Here is a 20,327-nt window from a genome sequence, read left to right as displayed (position 1 = left end):
ATTAATGTGTGTTGCTCATCTGCAGATCATTACTTGTTTTGATTGATGAATTTGAAACTCTTGTTTATCCATTAGTCTGCAAAATGTCTCGCATCTGCTACTTTACCATGTACGTTCGGGCCTATGAATCATTTATTCATTTTGATGTTTAAAATATTATAGTGAAAAATAAAACATATAACACATATTTGTTGAAATTAACATTTACTTAATAGATTAGTTTATACAGAACGATGGGTATTTTGGTAAAATTAGACATTTGAACGGGATATTGGTCTGCCTTACTGCTGCGACCTATTCGTAAATAGTTACCAAGAAACCGAGGATTTGCGAGGTGTAATTTATCACAAGTCTGGCAGATGGGAAGATAATACATTTTGCTTTTTTCCATATTCGCTCGTAATTTAGATAAAAAAGAATGCTTTAGAAGCTATAGTCTTTTATAATGTTATGTTTAAATTCTTAAATATTTTCATAATGTACCATAAACGTAATTAGAAAGTACACAAGGAAATTTAATTCCATTAGTTGGCTGGATACCATGTATCACAAAAAATTTTATTTAAAAATTTTCCTTATAAAAGGTATAATAATAAAAACCCTATCGGGCTACAGAACGTTTTCAGAATGACTGTTCAATCTACAGTGCTATCCTAAAATAAGTTTAACCACTTTGTGGTTATACTTATGTTGAGAAAAGGTGGAAGTGTTTTCTTTTCTTTCTCTCAACATTTGAATAAACATAACCACACCCTCAATATCTCAGACGACGTATCTCTTATTCACAATATAACAAAAAAACCCCCAAAAAAACATTCTAAAACTTGACTTATATGAACATCTTAAAATTATCAAAGAAAAACAGAGAAGTCCAAACTGTGTTAATAGCCACGTCTCATTCCATCGAGATTTTCTACCTCCCTATCGCCAACTATTCTCATGACCCATATGCTCTACATCTTCTCTTACACCTAACTCCCTTTTATCTTTCTCATTTTGCTATTTATACATTTTTCTCAGTCCACACCAAACCACTCTTTCCAAATGCATTTAATTTATCCGTTATTCCTCACCTTTTTTCTAGTATTTTTAAACTTCACCTCTGACACTTATGTCCTTTTTTTTGTAGTGCCTATCCTACATCGGGGGATGTAGAGTTGTGTTATAAAGGTAGCACCTTTTATCGGAACGACCACATCGAGCGTCATAGACGGGAGATGGTTCTTGATAACTGGTCCTCATAAGACAGCTAACTCTCACTTATGGCTCCACGTGCCACCCCGAGCAACTGCATTGGTCTGCAGGCTAAACTAAGTGAGGGTAGCCAGATGTGGCAAAAATTCCACCGAGCCATTGCCGGTATAAGCAATCCCACACTTACTGACCAACGGCTTCGGACAGATGAGTTGGTAAGTGGAAGGGCACTCTTTTGTCCTAGTGCTAAGAAATTGGCACCAAAGGCAAATGAATCAAGTAAAATCATGGCAATGAGTACTAAAGGAAAAAAAGAAACTGATCATGGGAATCGGAGCCCAAGATCCGGCAGGGGAGGAACAGACAAGGACTCCTAGGTCGTTAACCGGCGAAACCCTTGTCAAACTTCGAAACAAGATAAACTAAAATTATCAAAAACAAAAATAGGTACGTGGAACCTCAAAAGCATGTATTAACCTAGTAAAATGCATAACATCCTTCAGGAAATGGGAAGACTGAATATAAATATATTTGGAGTAAGCGAAACATGGTGGCCCAACTCAGGATATCTTTCAACAAAAACCGGTACCTTATATTATTCGGGAAACACTGATAACCAACATAGACGTGGAGTAGCAATTATTGTCGATAAAGAGGTCAACAAGTCAATAGAGGGCTTTGTCCTAATCTCAGAAAGAGTGATGCTACTACAAATAAGGACATCACACACAAAACTTAATCTGATCCAAGTATATGCGCCAACGACGGATGCAACAGAAGATAAAGTAGAAATATTCTACCAACAAATTGAAGATGCACTGAAAATTACAAAGAACAGGGAAATCACGGTAGTTATGGGCGATTTCAATGCAAAAGTCGGCAAAGGAAGAGCTGGAACAGTAATGGGAGACCAAGGACTAGGGGAACGTAACGATAAAGGCGATCGTCTAATACAATTCTGCCAAGAACAAAGTCTAATAATCACAAACACGTTCCTTAAATTATCAATGAGACGGTTATATACATGGCGCTCACCAGCAGATAAACCGGAAAAAGTTGTAAGAAACCAAATCGACTATATAATGAATGAAGAGAGATATCGTAACACCATCAAATCAGTTAAAACATATCCAGGAGCAGATGTCGCATCAGACCATAACCCACTAATCGCTAATGTCACGCTTAAGCTTAAACGTATAAGAAAACCACAAAGAACTCCAAAATTAGATGTTAGAAAACTGAAAAAAGTTGATATAAAAATCAAATTTCAACAGAAAATATACGAAAACTTTGATAAATTAGATACTAACACTTACGAGATAAACAAACAATGGGAAACACTAAAAAACTGCCTCCTCGCTCCATGCAAAGAGATATTAAAAGAACCGACACGAAAGAAAGACAATTGGATGACCGACGAGATACTCGGCATGATGGAACAACGAAGACAAGCCAAAAACAAAGAGAGTCACAATTACAAAATCATTAACAATGAAGTCAGAAAAAAGATAAGAGAGACAAAACAAACTGACTATGAGGAAAAATGTAAAGAGATAGAGGATCTTCAGAACAAATACGACCTATTCAACATACATAAAAAGGTTAAAGAAATGGCAGGACTGCAAAAAAGAAACCACAACACAACTCTTTTAGATAAAAATGGAAATACTATGATGACTGACAAAAAATTAAAACGATGGGAAGAGTATATGGAAGAGTTCTTCGATGACGAAAGAGGAAACCCACAAGACTTGTCTTTTGAGGACAGAGAAACAAGTGCAGAAATTACAAAGGAAGAAATAATGTATGCACTAAAGAACAGCAGAAACGGAAAAAGCCCGGGGCCAGATCAACTGCCTATTGATATCCTTAAAATAATAGAAAATGAGTACATTGATGTCCTCTTAAAGCTTTTTAATAAAATTTATCAATCGGGTGACATACCCAACGAATGGTTGACCTCAACATTCATTTGTCTCCCAAAAAAGAAAAATGCTAGATAATGCACCGACCACCGTACCATAAGCCTGATGTCTCACACACTTAAATTGTTTATAAAGATCATTCATAAACGCATTTACAAAACACTTGATATGGATATTGAAGAAACTCAATTTGGATTCCGTAATGGCGTAGGTATCCGTAAAGCTCTATTTGCATTCAACGTACTAATCGAGAGATGCTTGGATGTGAACCAAGATATGTACGTCTGTTTCATAGACTACAACAAAGCTTTCGACAAAGTCCGCCACAAAGAGGTAATGGACATCCTCAAAGCAAAACAAATACAACACAATGACCTTCGAATTATAAAAAATCTATATTATAAACAGCAGGCACACGTACGCATTAATGAACATACATCAGAAGAGTTCGAAGTTAAAAGAGGAGTGCGACGGAGGTGTGTATTCTCACCACTACTATTCAATGCATACTCTGAAGAAATTATGAAAAGAGCTCTTGAGGGAGAAACAGCAGGAATCAAGGTCAATGGAACACCAATTAACAACATTAGATATGCGAACGATACTATCGTAATAACAAACAACCTCCTAGACCTCCAAAAGCTAATGAACAAGATATTTAAGTATGGAGAGGAATATGGATTATCAATAAACACCAAGAAACCCAAATTTATGAGGATATCAAAAACCCAAAATAATGGTGAAAGCATGACAATTAACGGTAGTGCTTTAGAACAAGTTGAAAACTACCACTATCTTGGCACAATATTTAATCACACAAACGATTACTCCAAAGAAATCAAAGTTCGAATAGAGAAAGCACGTACAAACTTCAATAAAATGAGAAAGGTACTTTGTGCAAGAGAACTAAAATTGGACTTGAGAGTTAGGCTGGCAAGGTGCTATATTTTCTCGACTCTGCTTTATGGGATAGAAGCATGGACACTTAACGCGTCGACTGCTAAAAAGTTGGAAGCATTTGAAATGTAGGTGTATAGAAGAATCCTGAAGATATCATCGACCGAGCATGTAACAAACAACGAAGTCATGAGAAGAATCAACAAAAGAATGGAAGTATTAGAAACCATCAAGACACGAAAGCTGCAATACCTAGGGCATGTTATGCGTAATGAGAGATACAACCTACTTCAATTGATTATACAAGGGAAAATCCATGACAAGAGAAGTGTAGGAAGAAGAAGAATCTCATGGTTGCGTAACTTGAGGGAATGGTACGGATGCACATCAATTGAACTATTCAGAGCAGCAGCATCTAAGATCAGAATAGCCATGATGATTGCCAACCTCCGTCGCGGAGATGGCACGTGAAGAAGAGAAGATCCATGTCGGATGTTGGCGACCATCATGGCAATCTATGTTTTTCAAACTTAGGCTCTGAGAAGATTTTTGGTTGTTGTTTTGAACCACGTACGTTGATTTTTCAGCCAGGAAATTCTTCGCCTTTCTGCTCCTCGTTTTACTTCTACTTTTCCTTGAAGAAATAATTGCAGCAACTCATATCTTTCGCTGTTTTTCATGATGTGACTAACGTGTTCAATTTTGGGTGTTTTTATTGTAGTTAACATCTCTTTTCTTTTTTGCATTCTTAATAAAACGTCCTGGCTAGTAACGTGGTCGGTACAGAATATCTTCAGGATTCTACGATAAAGCCAAATTTCGATAGCCTTAATTTTCTTACAGGTAGCATCTGTTGAAGTACACGACTCAAGTCGAACTCAGTACAACAGTATAGGAAATATGTAACATCGTAGTAACCTGATTTTTAAACTCCTAAACTCGCCAACACGCATGGCAAGCGCGGCGTTTTAAATTGCCATTTTTCTTCGAAGAATGAAAAGATAATAAATCTAGATTACTCCAGGTGAGTAGGGTTCAAAACCCAGAATCTCACACTGATCTATCAGTTTGTCCCAAGGATTCTGGGGGAACAAAGTTCTGACAAAACCTGAGAAAAACACAAAGCGATTTACGATAAAAGTTGCAACGCTTAACGCTAGATCCTTGATGTCGGAAGACAGATTGCTGGAATTGGAAAACGAGCTACAAAATGTTAAATGGGACGTAATCGGACTCAGTGAAGTAAGAAGACGAGGAAAGTCTCTCGAAACACTAAACTCGGGTCACCTGTTTTATTATACGGGAAGTTAACACATGTCTGTAGGAGTAATAGGCATCATAATACACAAGAAACTCTCCCAAAATGTGATTTTAGTAAAAGCAATATCTGAGAGAGTAATATAATAAATATACAATTAAATAAAGATGTATCGTTAAGTTCATTCAAGTCTACACACCAACATCAACCATCCTGACGAAGAGGTAGAACAATTTTACGAAGATGTGCACAGGTCCATAAGAGAGAACAATGCTCATTACACTGTCATAGGTAGTGATTTCAACGCAAAAATGGGAACACAGCTAGATGCATCGGAAATATCTCTGGGAAATTTCGGAAGTCCGGGTAGAAATGAGAAAGGTGAAATGCTTTTGTCATTTTTACTACAGAATAATCTTTATCAAATGAATAGCTTTTTCTTCAAGAAACCACACAGACGTTGAACATGGAGGAGCCCAGACGGAAATACCCGCAACGAAATAGATTACTTTATTACAGATAAAAAATACATATTTAAAGATGTGACCGTTCTGTATAGATTCTAGACAAACTCTGACCATAGGATGGTTAGAGCTACTATTAAGATATCTACTCACTTAGATAGAAGTCATATAATAAAAAAGAAATACTCTCACTGGACACGCTTACAAGACGAAACAGCATTTGGAGACTATAGTAACAACACTCTGGACCACAGCATAAAACCAAACGATGTCGGTGAGTTGAACAAACAAATAGTTGATACACTTAAACTGGCACAAGCACGTTTTTGCCCAAAGAGTAAACGAGATCAAAAGATCACTTTAGAAACACAAATCAAAATAACAGAAAGAAGACAGTTACTAAGTGAAAGGAACATTGACCCACAAACCATTCGAGCACACAATAAAGACATATCGAAAGCTGTGAGAAGAGATATTAAGAAATTTAAACATGAAAAAATCGTACAGACTATAGAGCAAAACAAGAGCATGAAGATAACGAGACGAAAAATGGCGACAAGTAGAAAAGAAATTTTCCAGCTCAGGAATAAAGAGGGTGAAGTAACAACAGACAGACAGAAAATACTTGAAATAGTCGAAAAATTCTACACTACATTATACAAACCAAATTAATAATAACGTAAATGAAGACGGTAGACAATAGGTTCAAAACCAGGGATCTGAGGACATTCCAGAAATTATTCAAGATGAGATACAGTATGCACTAAAAAAATGAAAAACAACAAGGCGCCAGGAGATGATGGAATAGTTACAGAAGCTATAAAACTTGGCGGAACTTCTCTTCTGAAAAAAATACGAGACCTCTTCAATCTCTGCTTGAATAGTCAAATTCTATAGCTTGGAATAACTCCATTACAATTCTTTTGCATAAAAATGGTGATAACATAAACCTATAGAATTACAGGCCAATTTCTCTACTTAACCATTTATACAAACTGTACACCAGAATAATAGACAATCGATTGAAAGCAAAATTTGAGCTATATCAGCCAAGAGAACAGGCTGGTTTTCGCCCCAACTACGGTACAAATGACCACCTATAGTGCATAAAAGTCTTGATTGAAAAATCAATTGAATATAGACCTCTAGTTCTAACCTTTATAGACTTTTATAAAGCGTTTGATACTATCGAACTACCCGCACTTCTAAAGGCATTGGAAGAGTCTCGAATTGATCATAGGCACACCAATATTATAGAAAATATATACAGAAATGCTACAACAACTATAAATCTGCACGGTCCTACCAATAAGATACATATCAGGAGAGGTATTCGACAGGGATATACTATGTTGCCAAGTTGTTCATTACTGTACTTGAACAGGCTTTGAAGTCACTGGAATGGAAAAGTAAAGGATTAAATATTGATGATGAGATGCTTAGTCATCTACGATTCTCAGATGATATAGTTCTGATTTCAGATGACCTAAAGGCTGCAAGTGATATGTTGAATGAACTCAGCGATGCAGCATGTAAAGTAGGTCTAAATATTAACTACCAAAAGACAAAAATGATGACTAATTTAGTTCCGAGCAATCCTTTAAGGGTATAAGACGTCGAAATTGAAATTGTTGACAGCTACATATACCTTGGACATACGGTAAAAATTAGCAGAGATAATCAAACTGCTCAGCTGCTAAGAGGAATAACACTGGGATGGGGCAGTATATGGAAGATTGCGTGATATTTTTAAAGGTGATATACCTATCAGCTTAAAAAGAAGAGCCTTTAATCAGTGTGTCCTGCCTGTCCTTACATATGGCGCAAAGACACACCCTAACAAGGACATCTACACGAAAACTACAAATGACGCAACGTAGAATGGAAAGATCATTGTTAGGCATAACGTTGCGAGATAGGGTAAGAAACGAAGAAATCCGTAGAAAAAGTGGTGTAGAAGACATTATAAAACACATAGACAAAATTAAATGGAGGTGGGCAGGACACGTCGCTAGAATGAAGGATAATAGGTGGACCAAAAAAATCTTGGAGTGGAGACTGAGAGCGGATAGACGAAACCCGGAAAGACCACCCACAAGATGGACTGACGACATAAAGAGGATTTGTACCAATTGGATTGCAGCAGCGCAAGATAGATCTGAATGGAGGATTTTCGAAGAGGCCTATGTTCCGCAGTGGACGACTATGGGCTGATTATGATGATAAACCTGATTTTTACGGGTAGTGATAAATCGTGGCATTTGTATAGTTTAGCCATTTTTTGAAATGCAGATCTTGCTTCTTGAAGGATTTTCTCAAAGTATATGTTAAACAGCAAGTGTGATAGTCTACATTTCTGTCGGATCTCACGTTTGATTTTGATATCATCGGATTCTCCTACCTCTGTACGGATAGACGATGTTGATTCCAGTAAAGATGGCTAATAATTCTTAGAATACAGGTGTTTATTTCAATATTTGTTATTATCTCCATCAGCTTATCGTGTGTACTGTATCAAATGCATTTATTTTTGTATCATACAATAAATTTAGCTAAAACAATTAACACAATTTCCTATTTATACTCTATTGGTTTCTTTATTAAACAATATAAATCTGTTTTTTATTCATCAACACACCAAATAGTTCGGGTCCGGGATTTTGCATGAATTGGAGAACAATGTATCATTTATTTATTTTGAAGTCGATAATGAAATACAAAATGATTTGTAGGTACATATTTATTCAAATTTGAGTTTAATTACAATTGATATCATCGATTTATAGGAACAAGTCGGTGTTTGGATAACATACGGTTCTGTATAGCTATTTTGTTGCTCTATATTAATCATAATTAACCAGTCATCATGGAATGTATGGTAAGTATATTTGTTTGCTCTGGTTTGTTTGGCCTAACTTTAACTATGGCATTGTATAACTATCAAATAATAGCGGAGGTATAGTATAATCAGTAAAATACATTATATGTCTGTAAGTGAGAGCTTTGGAGCTTACAACTACACTGGAGTTAATTCAGACGCATTTTTACAGCAAATATTCTAAATCTATTTCCCTCCAGATTTAAATATATTTTTAGATTTGAATTTCTTTTTAAATATATTTCCACAACAATATGAATACTAGAGTAAGTTAACAATCATATAAAATATAGGCAACATAGGCAATATCATAATATAGGCAATAGAGAAAAAAACTGAATGCACATACCATCAATAGTACAAGAATATTATAGTAATATAAATACAGCTCTAAAAATAGCCAATTCTATAAAAAAGAACACCTTACTAGAAGAGCAGCACTTATCTTTGAAATGATCTGAATAAAACCATTGCCTTTTTTTACGACAACTATTTCAAATTTATGAAATATCTTTTCTTCTTCTTTTTGTTCCATTTCAGCTACGAATGTTAGCTATCATCTTGGCAATTCTGCTGCTCGGAACGGTTGAATATTACTGCAAGCGAATTATTTTTTTACGTTAGCTACAATTTTTTCCTACATAATTACTTGTCAAGTTTATATGTATCTCCTATTGTAGTATGTTCCAGGTAACAGGTCTCAGATAGCAAGGACAGTTGCAGAATGAGACGTGCTGGACAAAGAAGTTTTTACATTCCAAAAATATATAAAATACAAAATAAATATAAAAACAGAAAAAATGGGGAGAAAAAGAGGAGGAGTAAACAGGGCGGCATAAAAACACCGCTCGAAGCACGCGTAATGTCGATACGTACTAGCCCGCCGTGTGCTTTTTGATTCTGCAAGAGTGGAACGCTATTTATTTACTGCTTGTTAGCTTAATTAAAAATAAATTTTCTTAAATTATCTCAAAATCGGTTCGAACTTTTTGCTTATGTGCAGCTGTTAGAAGAATACGCACCATGTAAAAATAAGGAGTCAAAATTAGGCAAAATCTTCGATTTCCCGACTTAAAATAAGTAGTTGTAAACTATAAACTTTTTATATATAATACATATTGTATTTTTAATTTATATTTAGCAATACTTTACGATAGGACTAAATGTAAATTAAAATTTTTAAATTGAAAAATTTATTTATAAAAAAATAATTCTTTATAAAAGTTGATACTACTTTTTGAGATGTGAGAACTACATATTTGTATTCAGTGAAAAATTTTACATAAGATAGAATAGTCTTTAGATATAAATAGAGCTATAGAAAAAGATAAAACCCACCACCTAATCTTAATGGGCGATTTTAAGGCTAAACTTGGATTTAAAGAAGATAACGCAGAAGTGGCTATGGGCTCATTTGGATACGGTGAGCGAAATGATAGAGGAGGTGTGCTACTACATTTTTTGTTGCATCATCGGCTTTATGTGATGAACACATTTTTCAAAAAGAACCAACAACGTAAGTGGACGTGGGCTAGTCCAGATGGCATAACAAAAAACGAAATTGATTTCATCATCACAAACAGAAAAAATATTGTCCAAGATGTTACAGTAATTAATAAAATCACTGTTGGGAGTGACCATCGGTTGGTTAGAGCAAAAATAATAATCAACATTAGACGAGAGAGGATAGAAATGATAACAGAGAGGCATTCTAATAAATGGAAATCTATAGAAGATAGAGTAGCTTATCAGAATCTCATAACTTCAGAACTGAAAGAAATACAACAACAAAAAGAAAAAAAAATGGATAAACTCTCTTAAGCTACTAAAGATCGTATAAACAAAAGAAGAGAATTGAAAGACAAATACACAGATAATTTTATAACACGTAGACAGTTAAACAAAGATATCATAAAATCCATTCGAAAAGATGTCAGAAATTATAACACTGAATACATAACTCAAGCCATTGATAAAAATAAAAGTTTAAAGGTTCTGCGCCGAGAAATGACTGAAGGATCGAAAAATATTTGTAAATTTGTAAATAAAAAAGGGGAAACTACAACGAATAAGAAGTTCCAGTTCCTGATCAAAATCAAATACCAAAAGTTTAAAATGTAGGCTTACAAGACATCCCAGATATCACAACAGAGGAAATAAAATTAGCTTTCTCGGAGATGAAAAACAATAAATCACCTGGAGAAGATGCGATAGTCATTGAGCAAATCAAAGAAGGAGGAGAAACGTTAGTAAATGTGTGGAAAAAGATGTTTAATACTTGTTTGACAAGAGGCGTAACCCCCTCCCAGTGGAATAATGCAATAATAAGCATAATGCACAAAAAAGGTGACATTTCAGACCTAAAGAACTACAGACCTATTAGTTTGCTCTTCCATACATACAAACTATTCATGAAGATAATAATACAACGGCTTGCGAACAAACTGGATAGTTACCAACCTTGTGAACGGGCTGGGTTCCTCTTCAAAGACAGAACAAATGATCATCTACAAGTTATAAAAACGCTAATAGAAAAGTGTACAGAGTATAACAAGCCTATCTTTCTTATATTCCTAGATCATGAAAAGTCGTTTGATACTATAGATCATCATAAAATGCTTCGAGCATTGGCTGACTGCCGCATTGACTACCGATATATCGCCTTGATTAAAAGTATTTACGAAACTAGTACATCTTGTGTCTGCCTTCATGAAGATGCCAAGAAGTTCCGAATAGAACGTGTAATTAGACAGGGTGATACAATCTCCCCTAAATTGTTTACAGCTGTTCTTGAAGATATGTTCAAGCAAATGGAATGAGAGGATAACATGGGAATTAATATAAATGGGGAAGATCTGAACCACTTAAGATTCGCCGATGACATCGTTTTAATATCTGATAGAGTTGATAAAGCTACAAAAATGCTGCACACGCTCTATAAAGTGTCAAAACTAATTGGTCTTAAAATTAACACCTTAAAGACAAAATTTATGACCAACCTTGTAGTCAGCGGTAAAATTCTGATTGAGAGCAATAGCATCAACCAAGTAATAGCTTACAAATATCTAGGGCATGAGATTCGCTTAGGCCGAGATAATCAGACAACTGAAATACAAAGAAGGATAGGTCTCACATGGGCTGCCTTTAGTAGATTGAATAAAATTTTCAAGTCTATTATCCCAGTTTATTTAAAAAGACAGTGCGTTTTACCGGTTCTTACATATGGTGCAGAAATACTGACTCCGACAAAAAGAACAATAGATAAAATAAGAGTTACACAACGCGCTATGGAAAGATCAATATTAGGTATTACCATCAGAGATAAAGTAACAAACCTAGAAATAAGAAGAAGAACAGGAGTCACAGATGCAGTTGAAAAAATAGCCATGGCTAAATGGGCTTGGGCCGGACATGTTGCCAGATTAACGGATGATAGATGGACCAGAAAGATTCTGTAATGGCGACCAAGGCAAGAGGCATATCGAAGCAGAGGATGACCACCGACTAGATAAAGCGCATCACCACAAACTGAATGCAAGAAGCTCATGATAGAAATGGGTGGAAAATTTAACGGGAGACCTAATTTCAGCAGTGGACAAATATATAGGCTAATTGATGATGATGAGAGTAGTCTTAAACGGTTATTTATGGCCGGTTTTAACTCTTTAAAAGAGTTAAAATTGGCAATAAATACTCCAAAGAATTTAAGACCACAAAAAGCTCATTGCAGGGATGCTCTACATCTCCGACACTGTTCAAGATATTCCTCGAACAAATATTAAAACCATGAAAAAGGAAATATGAAGGGATGGGAATACCAATCCGGGACTTCTTGTACACATTAAGCTTTGCAGATGACTAAGTGGTAACGGCTCAAGATGAAGAAGATCTGTGCTATATGCTCCGAAAATTAGAAAAGGAATACACAAAAAATGGACTGGAAATAAATCTAGAAAAGACCGAATATTTAACAACAGAGCAAGAACCAGTAAGAAACTTTAAAATGGACGATAATAGGGAAATTAACGGCACTGACAAATTCAAATATTAAGGATTCATACTATCAAAAAATGGAACCACCGAGCAAGAGATAACCAGCAGATTAGCACAGACAAGAACATGTATTAAACAAATGAACGGGGTACTGTGGGATAGACAGATTACCATAAATACAAAGAAGAGAATTTATAACACCTTGGTATGCAGTATAATGACCTATGGAGCAGAGAATTGGATAATAAATAAACGAAACAGGTCCAAAATCACAGAAACTGAAATGGAGTTCATGAGAAGAAGCTGCAGAGTGACAAAAATGAATTGCATCAGAAATGAGGAGATAAAAGTAAGAATGTGAGTAGAACAAGACATACTCAGCCACATCGAAGAAAAACGTTTAATTTGGTATGGACATTTAAGAAGAACAGATCATACGAGGTGTATAGGAACGATTTCGGATTGGAGCCCAATAGGAAGGAGGAAAAGGGGTAGACCCCGAAGATCATGGAGGGATGAAGTGCATAGGCCATGGAAAGACGAGACCTTAGAGATGGAGAATGGCAGAACAGAAAGGACTGGAGACGTTGGCTGAAAGAAGGAAGGCGGCGACAGCTGTAAAAATCCTAGTATAGATAGATAGAGAATAGTCTTCTATTATCCACCTTTCTATCATAACGCCCTTTCCTAAGGCGTTATTTTGGTTTTCACAAACTTATAATCAGTATTCTTAATATTATAAACTCATTAACGCCGTCTAATGTTCTCCATATCTCTCCGTATGCATATTATACTTAAAATGCAATTACTTAACAACTGCAAACATAATTAACCCAAATTAATTTTATTTTATATCAAACAAATTAAGGTATCTAAATACTTATCTAACGATATTATAACCAACTTTATTGTGTACAATGTCTTAATTAGAAAGCCTTTATGAATCTACTAAACCATTTTGCTCGACATTACACTAATGAATTTGCATTTAAATTGTGCATAACATTAGACTGGCAATTTTGCACTGAGAGGTATTAAATATTTCTCTACAAATAATTTAAATACGATATAACTGGTATTACGTGTTGGATAAGTGGATCTTTAGAATAATAGAGTAGTAAAATAATACATAACAATAAGTGTGACGTATACTGACCGACAAAACACTAAAATATTTAAGTATTCTGTGGGTACTTGCAAGAAAATTTAATTGTCGAACTTTTGTAGAAATTATCACAAAATAGTTAACAAAAAACATAAATAAAATTGAAATATTGCCTCGCAATATTGCCTCGCAATATTTTTGGACATCAAGGGAGCATATGATACCACTTGGAAACACCTAATAGTTAAAAAACTACATAATTTAAATATCAAAGGACACTGCCTAGCTTTCATTAATAATTTCTTAACCAATCGATCATTCTACCTTAAAACTAATGGTATGCTATCACCAAAACCAAAACTAGAGAATGGTATTCCTCAAGGATCAGTTTTAAGCCCTACACTGTTTTTAGTAGCAATAAATGATGTCCTAGTCAATATGAACTCACCACTGAAAGGTCTCTTATACGCAGACGACCTTGTTATCTATGCGAGAAGCCAAAATATGGAAAACATCACGAGTATGCTACAAACGTTCTTACATCAGCTAGAGGAATGGTCGCAAAATTGTGGATTTCAATTTTCTACAGAAAAAACACAATTTATATTATTCACAAAGAAAAGCTACCCTAATCACTCTCCACTCTCACTATTTAACAAGCCTCTAGTTCGAAAAAATAATGTAAAATTTCTAGGAATGGCATTCGATTAACATCTAAATTGGAAAGAACATATTAAAAAATTGGCAATGGAATGCCAAGCAAGACTTAATATCCTTAAATCACTATCTAAAAAAGTTTGGGGGCAGATAGACAAACTATGCTCTCTCTCTACAGAACTCTAATCAGATCTAAACTAGACTATGGTGCGATAGCATATTCATCGGCTACTAAGTCTTCCCTTAAAATTTTAGATTCAATACACAATACTGCACTCCGCATTGTCTTGGGAGCTTACAGAACCACACCAATAGAAAGCCTGTATTGTGAAGCAGCTGAACCAGCACTATATCACAGAAGAATGTACTTAAAGTTAACCCATGCAATTAAATCAAATGCAAATCCTAACAACCACACCTTTAAATATGATCACCTTAACCGATTATCAACATGTTTCTCCAATAAACCACGTCTACATAAACCTTTCTACCACCGAATCAAAATGGATCTCTCATCTCTGAACACCACCTTACCTCCCTGCTTTCCCGTTAGTTTTGAACCTGCTGCACCATGGACTTTGGGATTACCTAAAATAATAACTACCCTAACATCATTGGACAAACACACTACCAACCATAGTATAATACACAAAACCTGCAAAACTTATTATCAAAGTATACAAATTTCTCTCTAATTTATACAGATGCTTCAAAATCAACAGATAGCGTGGGAGCAGCAGTTATATCCTCTAATATGTGTCAAAAATATAAGTTGCCAATACACTATAGTACTCTTAATGCAGATATATGCCATATACGAGGCACTCACATATATTATATCCTCACCAAATCAGAAATATATAATTTTGACTGATTCACTAAACTCACTACAATCTATAAGAAGAATATACCCAGAGAATCATATTCTTAAAAAAATAAAACAAAATCTGATAGAGATAAATAATTGTAATAAGGAGGTAATCTTTATTTGGATCCCATCACATAATGGTGTTAGATGTAATGAAGGAGCAGATAAGTGTGCGCGTAAAGCCGTCAATTCAGCTGACTATTATTGTGAAATACGTGATAGCTAGTAATGTTTCAAGTGTTATCAAATCGCGGATCCTAAGTGAGTGGCAAAAGCGGTGGGAATTTTCAATGTCCAATCTTCGGAATATTAAACCGGACATTAAACCATGGAGATGTTTCCCCCACTAAAAGAAGGGATCAAGTGACAATAACTAAATTACTAAAGAATCCGAACCAAAATATGAGCAGTGTAACGTTAAACTCTCGGTGAAACATGTTGTTGTAGACTGTCCAGTTTTCTCCACAGCAAGAATCAATTATGGTATCTCAATTAACTTAGAGACAGCACTTGGTGCAAATTGTTCATTCACAAATATGTTAAACTACTTAAAAGCTATTAATTTTGTTAATATATAATATATTTAATATTGTAAATCTGATTCTCGCTAATAACCTTCGGGTTGATGCGAATTTGTAAATAAAAAAAAATTGAAAGCAAAACAAATAGAGAATGCAAATTTAAGTGCATTCTCTATTTGAAAGTAAATTTAGAATAAAAATATTTTAAATTTAAGCCAACTCTTTATGTTCATAAAATACTTAATTAATCTTCTACGGGATAGATTATAAAACGTCAGCGTCAAGACATACTTATGATGAGGTACAAAGGTGTTCAGGATCCTAAGGCGTTTTTCCATTTAGCTCCAGCGAGCTCTGCGAGATTGAAATTTGATCTATGTATGTGTTGACCAATGATTGTTGTGAAGCGAACTTTTACAATTTATAGAAGGGCATCGTAATATAAAAGTATTATATTAAAAAAGTAAAACATCGTCTACAGTATCTACATAATCTTAAAAGAAAACGCCGTAATGTAGAGTAGATATAAAATTTCTGTTATCTTCTTTAGTCTTGATGTTGACTAAATTATCTGTTTTATCTTCATATAAGTACTTGTATTATTTGTACTTAAAAAATTTCTTTCGGAAACGGCCAAGATCCAGTGCGTATAGTTAGAACACAATGTGTAACCGGTGCCCAATTATTCAACACAACTGGCGTCATTTATAATAGATATACTAGTAACCTAGAATAACTATATACCTAGGTTAAAGAAAACTAACAGACAAAAACGGAGAGGGGAAAATACTCGCAACAATGAGATGAAAAGAACTTAGTTTGACCACTCAACTCTTCTACAAAAATCAAGCACACAAACGCCAACTAGTTCTAATACACAGGCTGGTTCCTATAGCGATACGACGGAAGGATAAAGGATAGTGATGGTAGATTAGATAGACCAGGAACCAGATACGAACCAGGAACATTCAAAACTGGTTTAACTAAAACTAGAAGAGGCAATGGAGAAGGTACTATCTGGGAAGTTTATTCTTTAGAAGAACCATTTTCTCAAAATTATTAAGGCTCATCATATAACTACAGATGGAATTCTTAAAAATAATAAAACACAAAAAAAATATGGAGAATGATTAAAGGACAAAGAAGATAAACAAACTAATAAAAATGAGATAATAAGAAGCAAAAAATGGGTAAACTAGTTTTGATCTCTATTTGTTAAAGGTGACGATAATGAACATCAACACCAGAAGTAACATCAAACAAAGAAATATACATTGAAACTGGTGGAGCAAAGGAAACATTAAGGAAATTAACCTTCGGGTAGTGGCGCTATAGTTTCTTACAAGTTTAGTTGCCTCGGTGTTATAGACCAGGTGGCTCCAAATAATAGAAAAAGAGGATTTTTCTTTTTGTTTTATACGAATTTAGAATAGAAACTTTATTCATTAAAAGAAAGGACCTAAAAGAGATGATAAACAAAACGTTGACATAATTTCCAGTAGCTTTCCCCTATTTTTTTCAGAGATAATATGACCATAATATAATATAACCACCACGTAGTTTAATGGACTAATGCAGAAGATCGATTAAAGCATGGAGATTAATGGAAAAATAAATTCTAAGGAGTTTCTATGTTTTGTTGGCTTGTTGGGATTAACAAAAGTTTACAAATCTCATACCGAAAGAATTGTGAATTTGTTGAATATAGGAGATGGACGCCCAATACTCAATAAAACTGTGAACAGAAACAGATTTACCACCATTTTCCAATGTCTGCGGTTTCATAATACTTAAGTCAGGCGAAGAAATCCATATTTAGATAAATTATCACCGATTCGAATTTTTTTTTATTTATGGTTTTATACATTACAAGATTCATACATACCCTACGAAAATTTGATCGTCGATTAGCAGTTGCTTACTTTTAGTGGCAGGTGCGCATTCAAGAAGTATATAACTTTAAAATCAGGGAAGTACGGGATAAAGATAAATATGGGCAGCATGCAACAGTCAAATTTCTTTTATATGTGTATGTGTATGTGTATGTGTATGTATGTGTTCTATGTGTATAATTGCCAAATATATAGTGGTAAAACCAGACACCAACGTGAACACAAACAAGACAAGCGAGTTGTCTTAGAGATCGCAAATGGACTGGTAAGATCAAAAAGAACTGTGACTACCGAAAAATTTTTTACTAGCCTTCATATTGTGAAAGAACTGGAGAAGCAAAACTTGGTATTGCTTGGAACAATTCGAAAAAATAAACCAAAACTTCCTCAGGAATTAGTAAATGCACGTGGTAGGGATGTATATTCAATAAAACTCTTGGTTACGAACATAAAGCTATGTTAGCCTTCTACTCTTAGAAAAAAGAGAACATTATTACCCTGTTATCAACTATGCATAACAGTACCTAGTGAAATTTCTGCGGATAAAAATTAAAAGCCGCAAATAATTCTTGATTAAAATAAGATAAAGTCAGGTGTGGCATCATTGACAATCTAGTCCAAATGCATCGAGTCAAAAGGCAAACAAGAAGATGGCATGTGATAGTTTTTTATAATATGATTGACATTGGTGCATTGAACTCTTATATTATACGGTAAACAGCTGTAAACAAGGTCAGGATAGCCTTGATAATTTTCAATCTCCGATAGGAGTGCCACAAGAAGAAGAAGAATTGGTGAGAAAGAACATATGGTGTCATCTAAACGAAGAGTGGGAAACAAAAAAAGGTCTCAAACGAAGCAGTTAGGAAAAGAGTTAGTTGCTCTTAAAACAAGTGCAGATGAAGCTTCTACATCACAAGGTCATCCGCATAAATCTGAAGAATTAAAACGTAGTAAATGTTGCAAATGCTTCATAAATTTGGACAGAAAAATATTCATAGAGATGTCAGAAGCGCAATCAATCATTGGTATTACGTGTCACAAAAAAATCTGGTATTATAAGGGTTAAAGAAGAAGATATTCACCATATTTAGTAGGTCTGATATTATTTGATCTGTAATTAATCTTCAAAACCTGTGTATGTCGAAAGAGTTTTTTATTAGACAAATAAAAATTTTGCAACCGAAAACGGGTATTACTGACGTACAATGTCATTTTTTAATTCTTTTTATTTCCTGCGAACTTTTAAACTAGAAATAGTATGCATATTATGTAATAACATTAAATATATAATAATTAATGCAAGTTATTTTTTACAGTAAGTCAAATTCTACGTTTGTGGCACACATTTCAACAGTTTCTGAATTCACTTCATAAAGGTAAGTATTTTCGAACTTATTTTTATTGTTACTACAAAAATAAAAACACAATCAGAAGGAATTTAATAGTACCCGATTTGGTTCAGTTAATGTGATAAAATAATAGTTTGTTTTCTATCTAATATGTAAAGCGAAAGATTCTTGGATAATTTTCAAATTTCTGGTTGAGTTATCAGACGACAACCGCAACATAAAGTCTCCGAATATGGATTTTCCTAGGAAATCTACTCTTTAACATTGAATAAACTATTTATTGCGATTCCTATATTTTAATATGTCAAATATTTGCGGTGATCTCACAAAATATTAGTACTATTTTTCGTGAAGATTTTATATCAGAAAGTAGTGAACAGTGTTCACAATATTGTACCGGGTGGTCCAATAAGCCGATCTCTCGGCTATATATCAGAAACTATTCATGTTTTAACTTTACAAAAAATTCCTTAGTAAAAGTGGCCAAGAGAAATCGCTGGAAATAACTTTCAAATTTCTGGGTTAACCGCTAGGGGGCGTAACCTGTGAAGAAAAATTTGAAAACCAGTTTTTTGTGAAATATGCCCAATTATACCAAGTGTTAAATAAGTAAACTAGAAAGAAGCCTAAATTCCGCACAAAACTCTTCAAGTACTTTTTTTATTTTTTCAAATAAAGGGTGGGGTAGAGTGAGAAGGTATTTGTGGATAAATACCTATAACTTTGGTTTGGATCAACCAATTTTAACGAAATTTGTGTCATTAGAAAGAATGTGCATGATTCAATTGTGTACAGTTTAAAATTATTTAAAAAGTCGACTGTTTGTCCTTGTTTAGTGTAGTGTTATGTTCAACTTTATGTTTAATTTTATGTGTATAACATTCTGCAATTGTTGGATAGCCCAAAATTGACGAAATGCCCCTGAAGATACTCTAGGAAGCGAAAGTACTTGGGCAAGATTTAATTAATAAAACTGTGCTCTATATCTGCCTTTATTTTTCAAAGTTCATTTATTCGAGCATTCAACCTTATATCAATAAATTAATTACTGATCCCAAGGATCTACTTCAACATTGGAGAAACTACACACAGCAACTATACTCAGACAACACTAGAAGAAACTCTAAAAGTGAATATAAAAGTGAACCCTCCCCCAAAATATTGAAGTCAGAAGTTGTAAGGGCAATTAAACAGAGCAAATGAGGAAAAGCACCAGACCCAGACGATATATACATAGAGGTTCTAACAATGTTGACTGAAGACAATATAGACGCTTTGGTAGATCTTTTTATTGACATTTAGTGGTCCGGTCAAATACCACAG

This window comes from Diabrotica undecimpunctata, chromosome 8 (genome assembly GCF_040954645.1).
Source record: "Diabrotica undecimpunctata isolate CICGRU chromosome 8, icDiaUnde3, whole genome shotgun sequence".
Lineage (NCBI taxonomy): Eukaryota > Metazoa > Arthropoda > Insecta > Coleoptera > Chrysomelidae > Diabrotica > Diabrotica undecimpunctata.
This window is presented reverse-complemented; position numbering follows the sequence as displayed.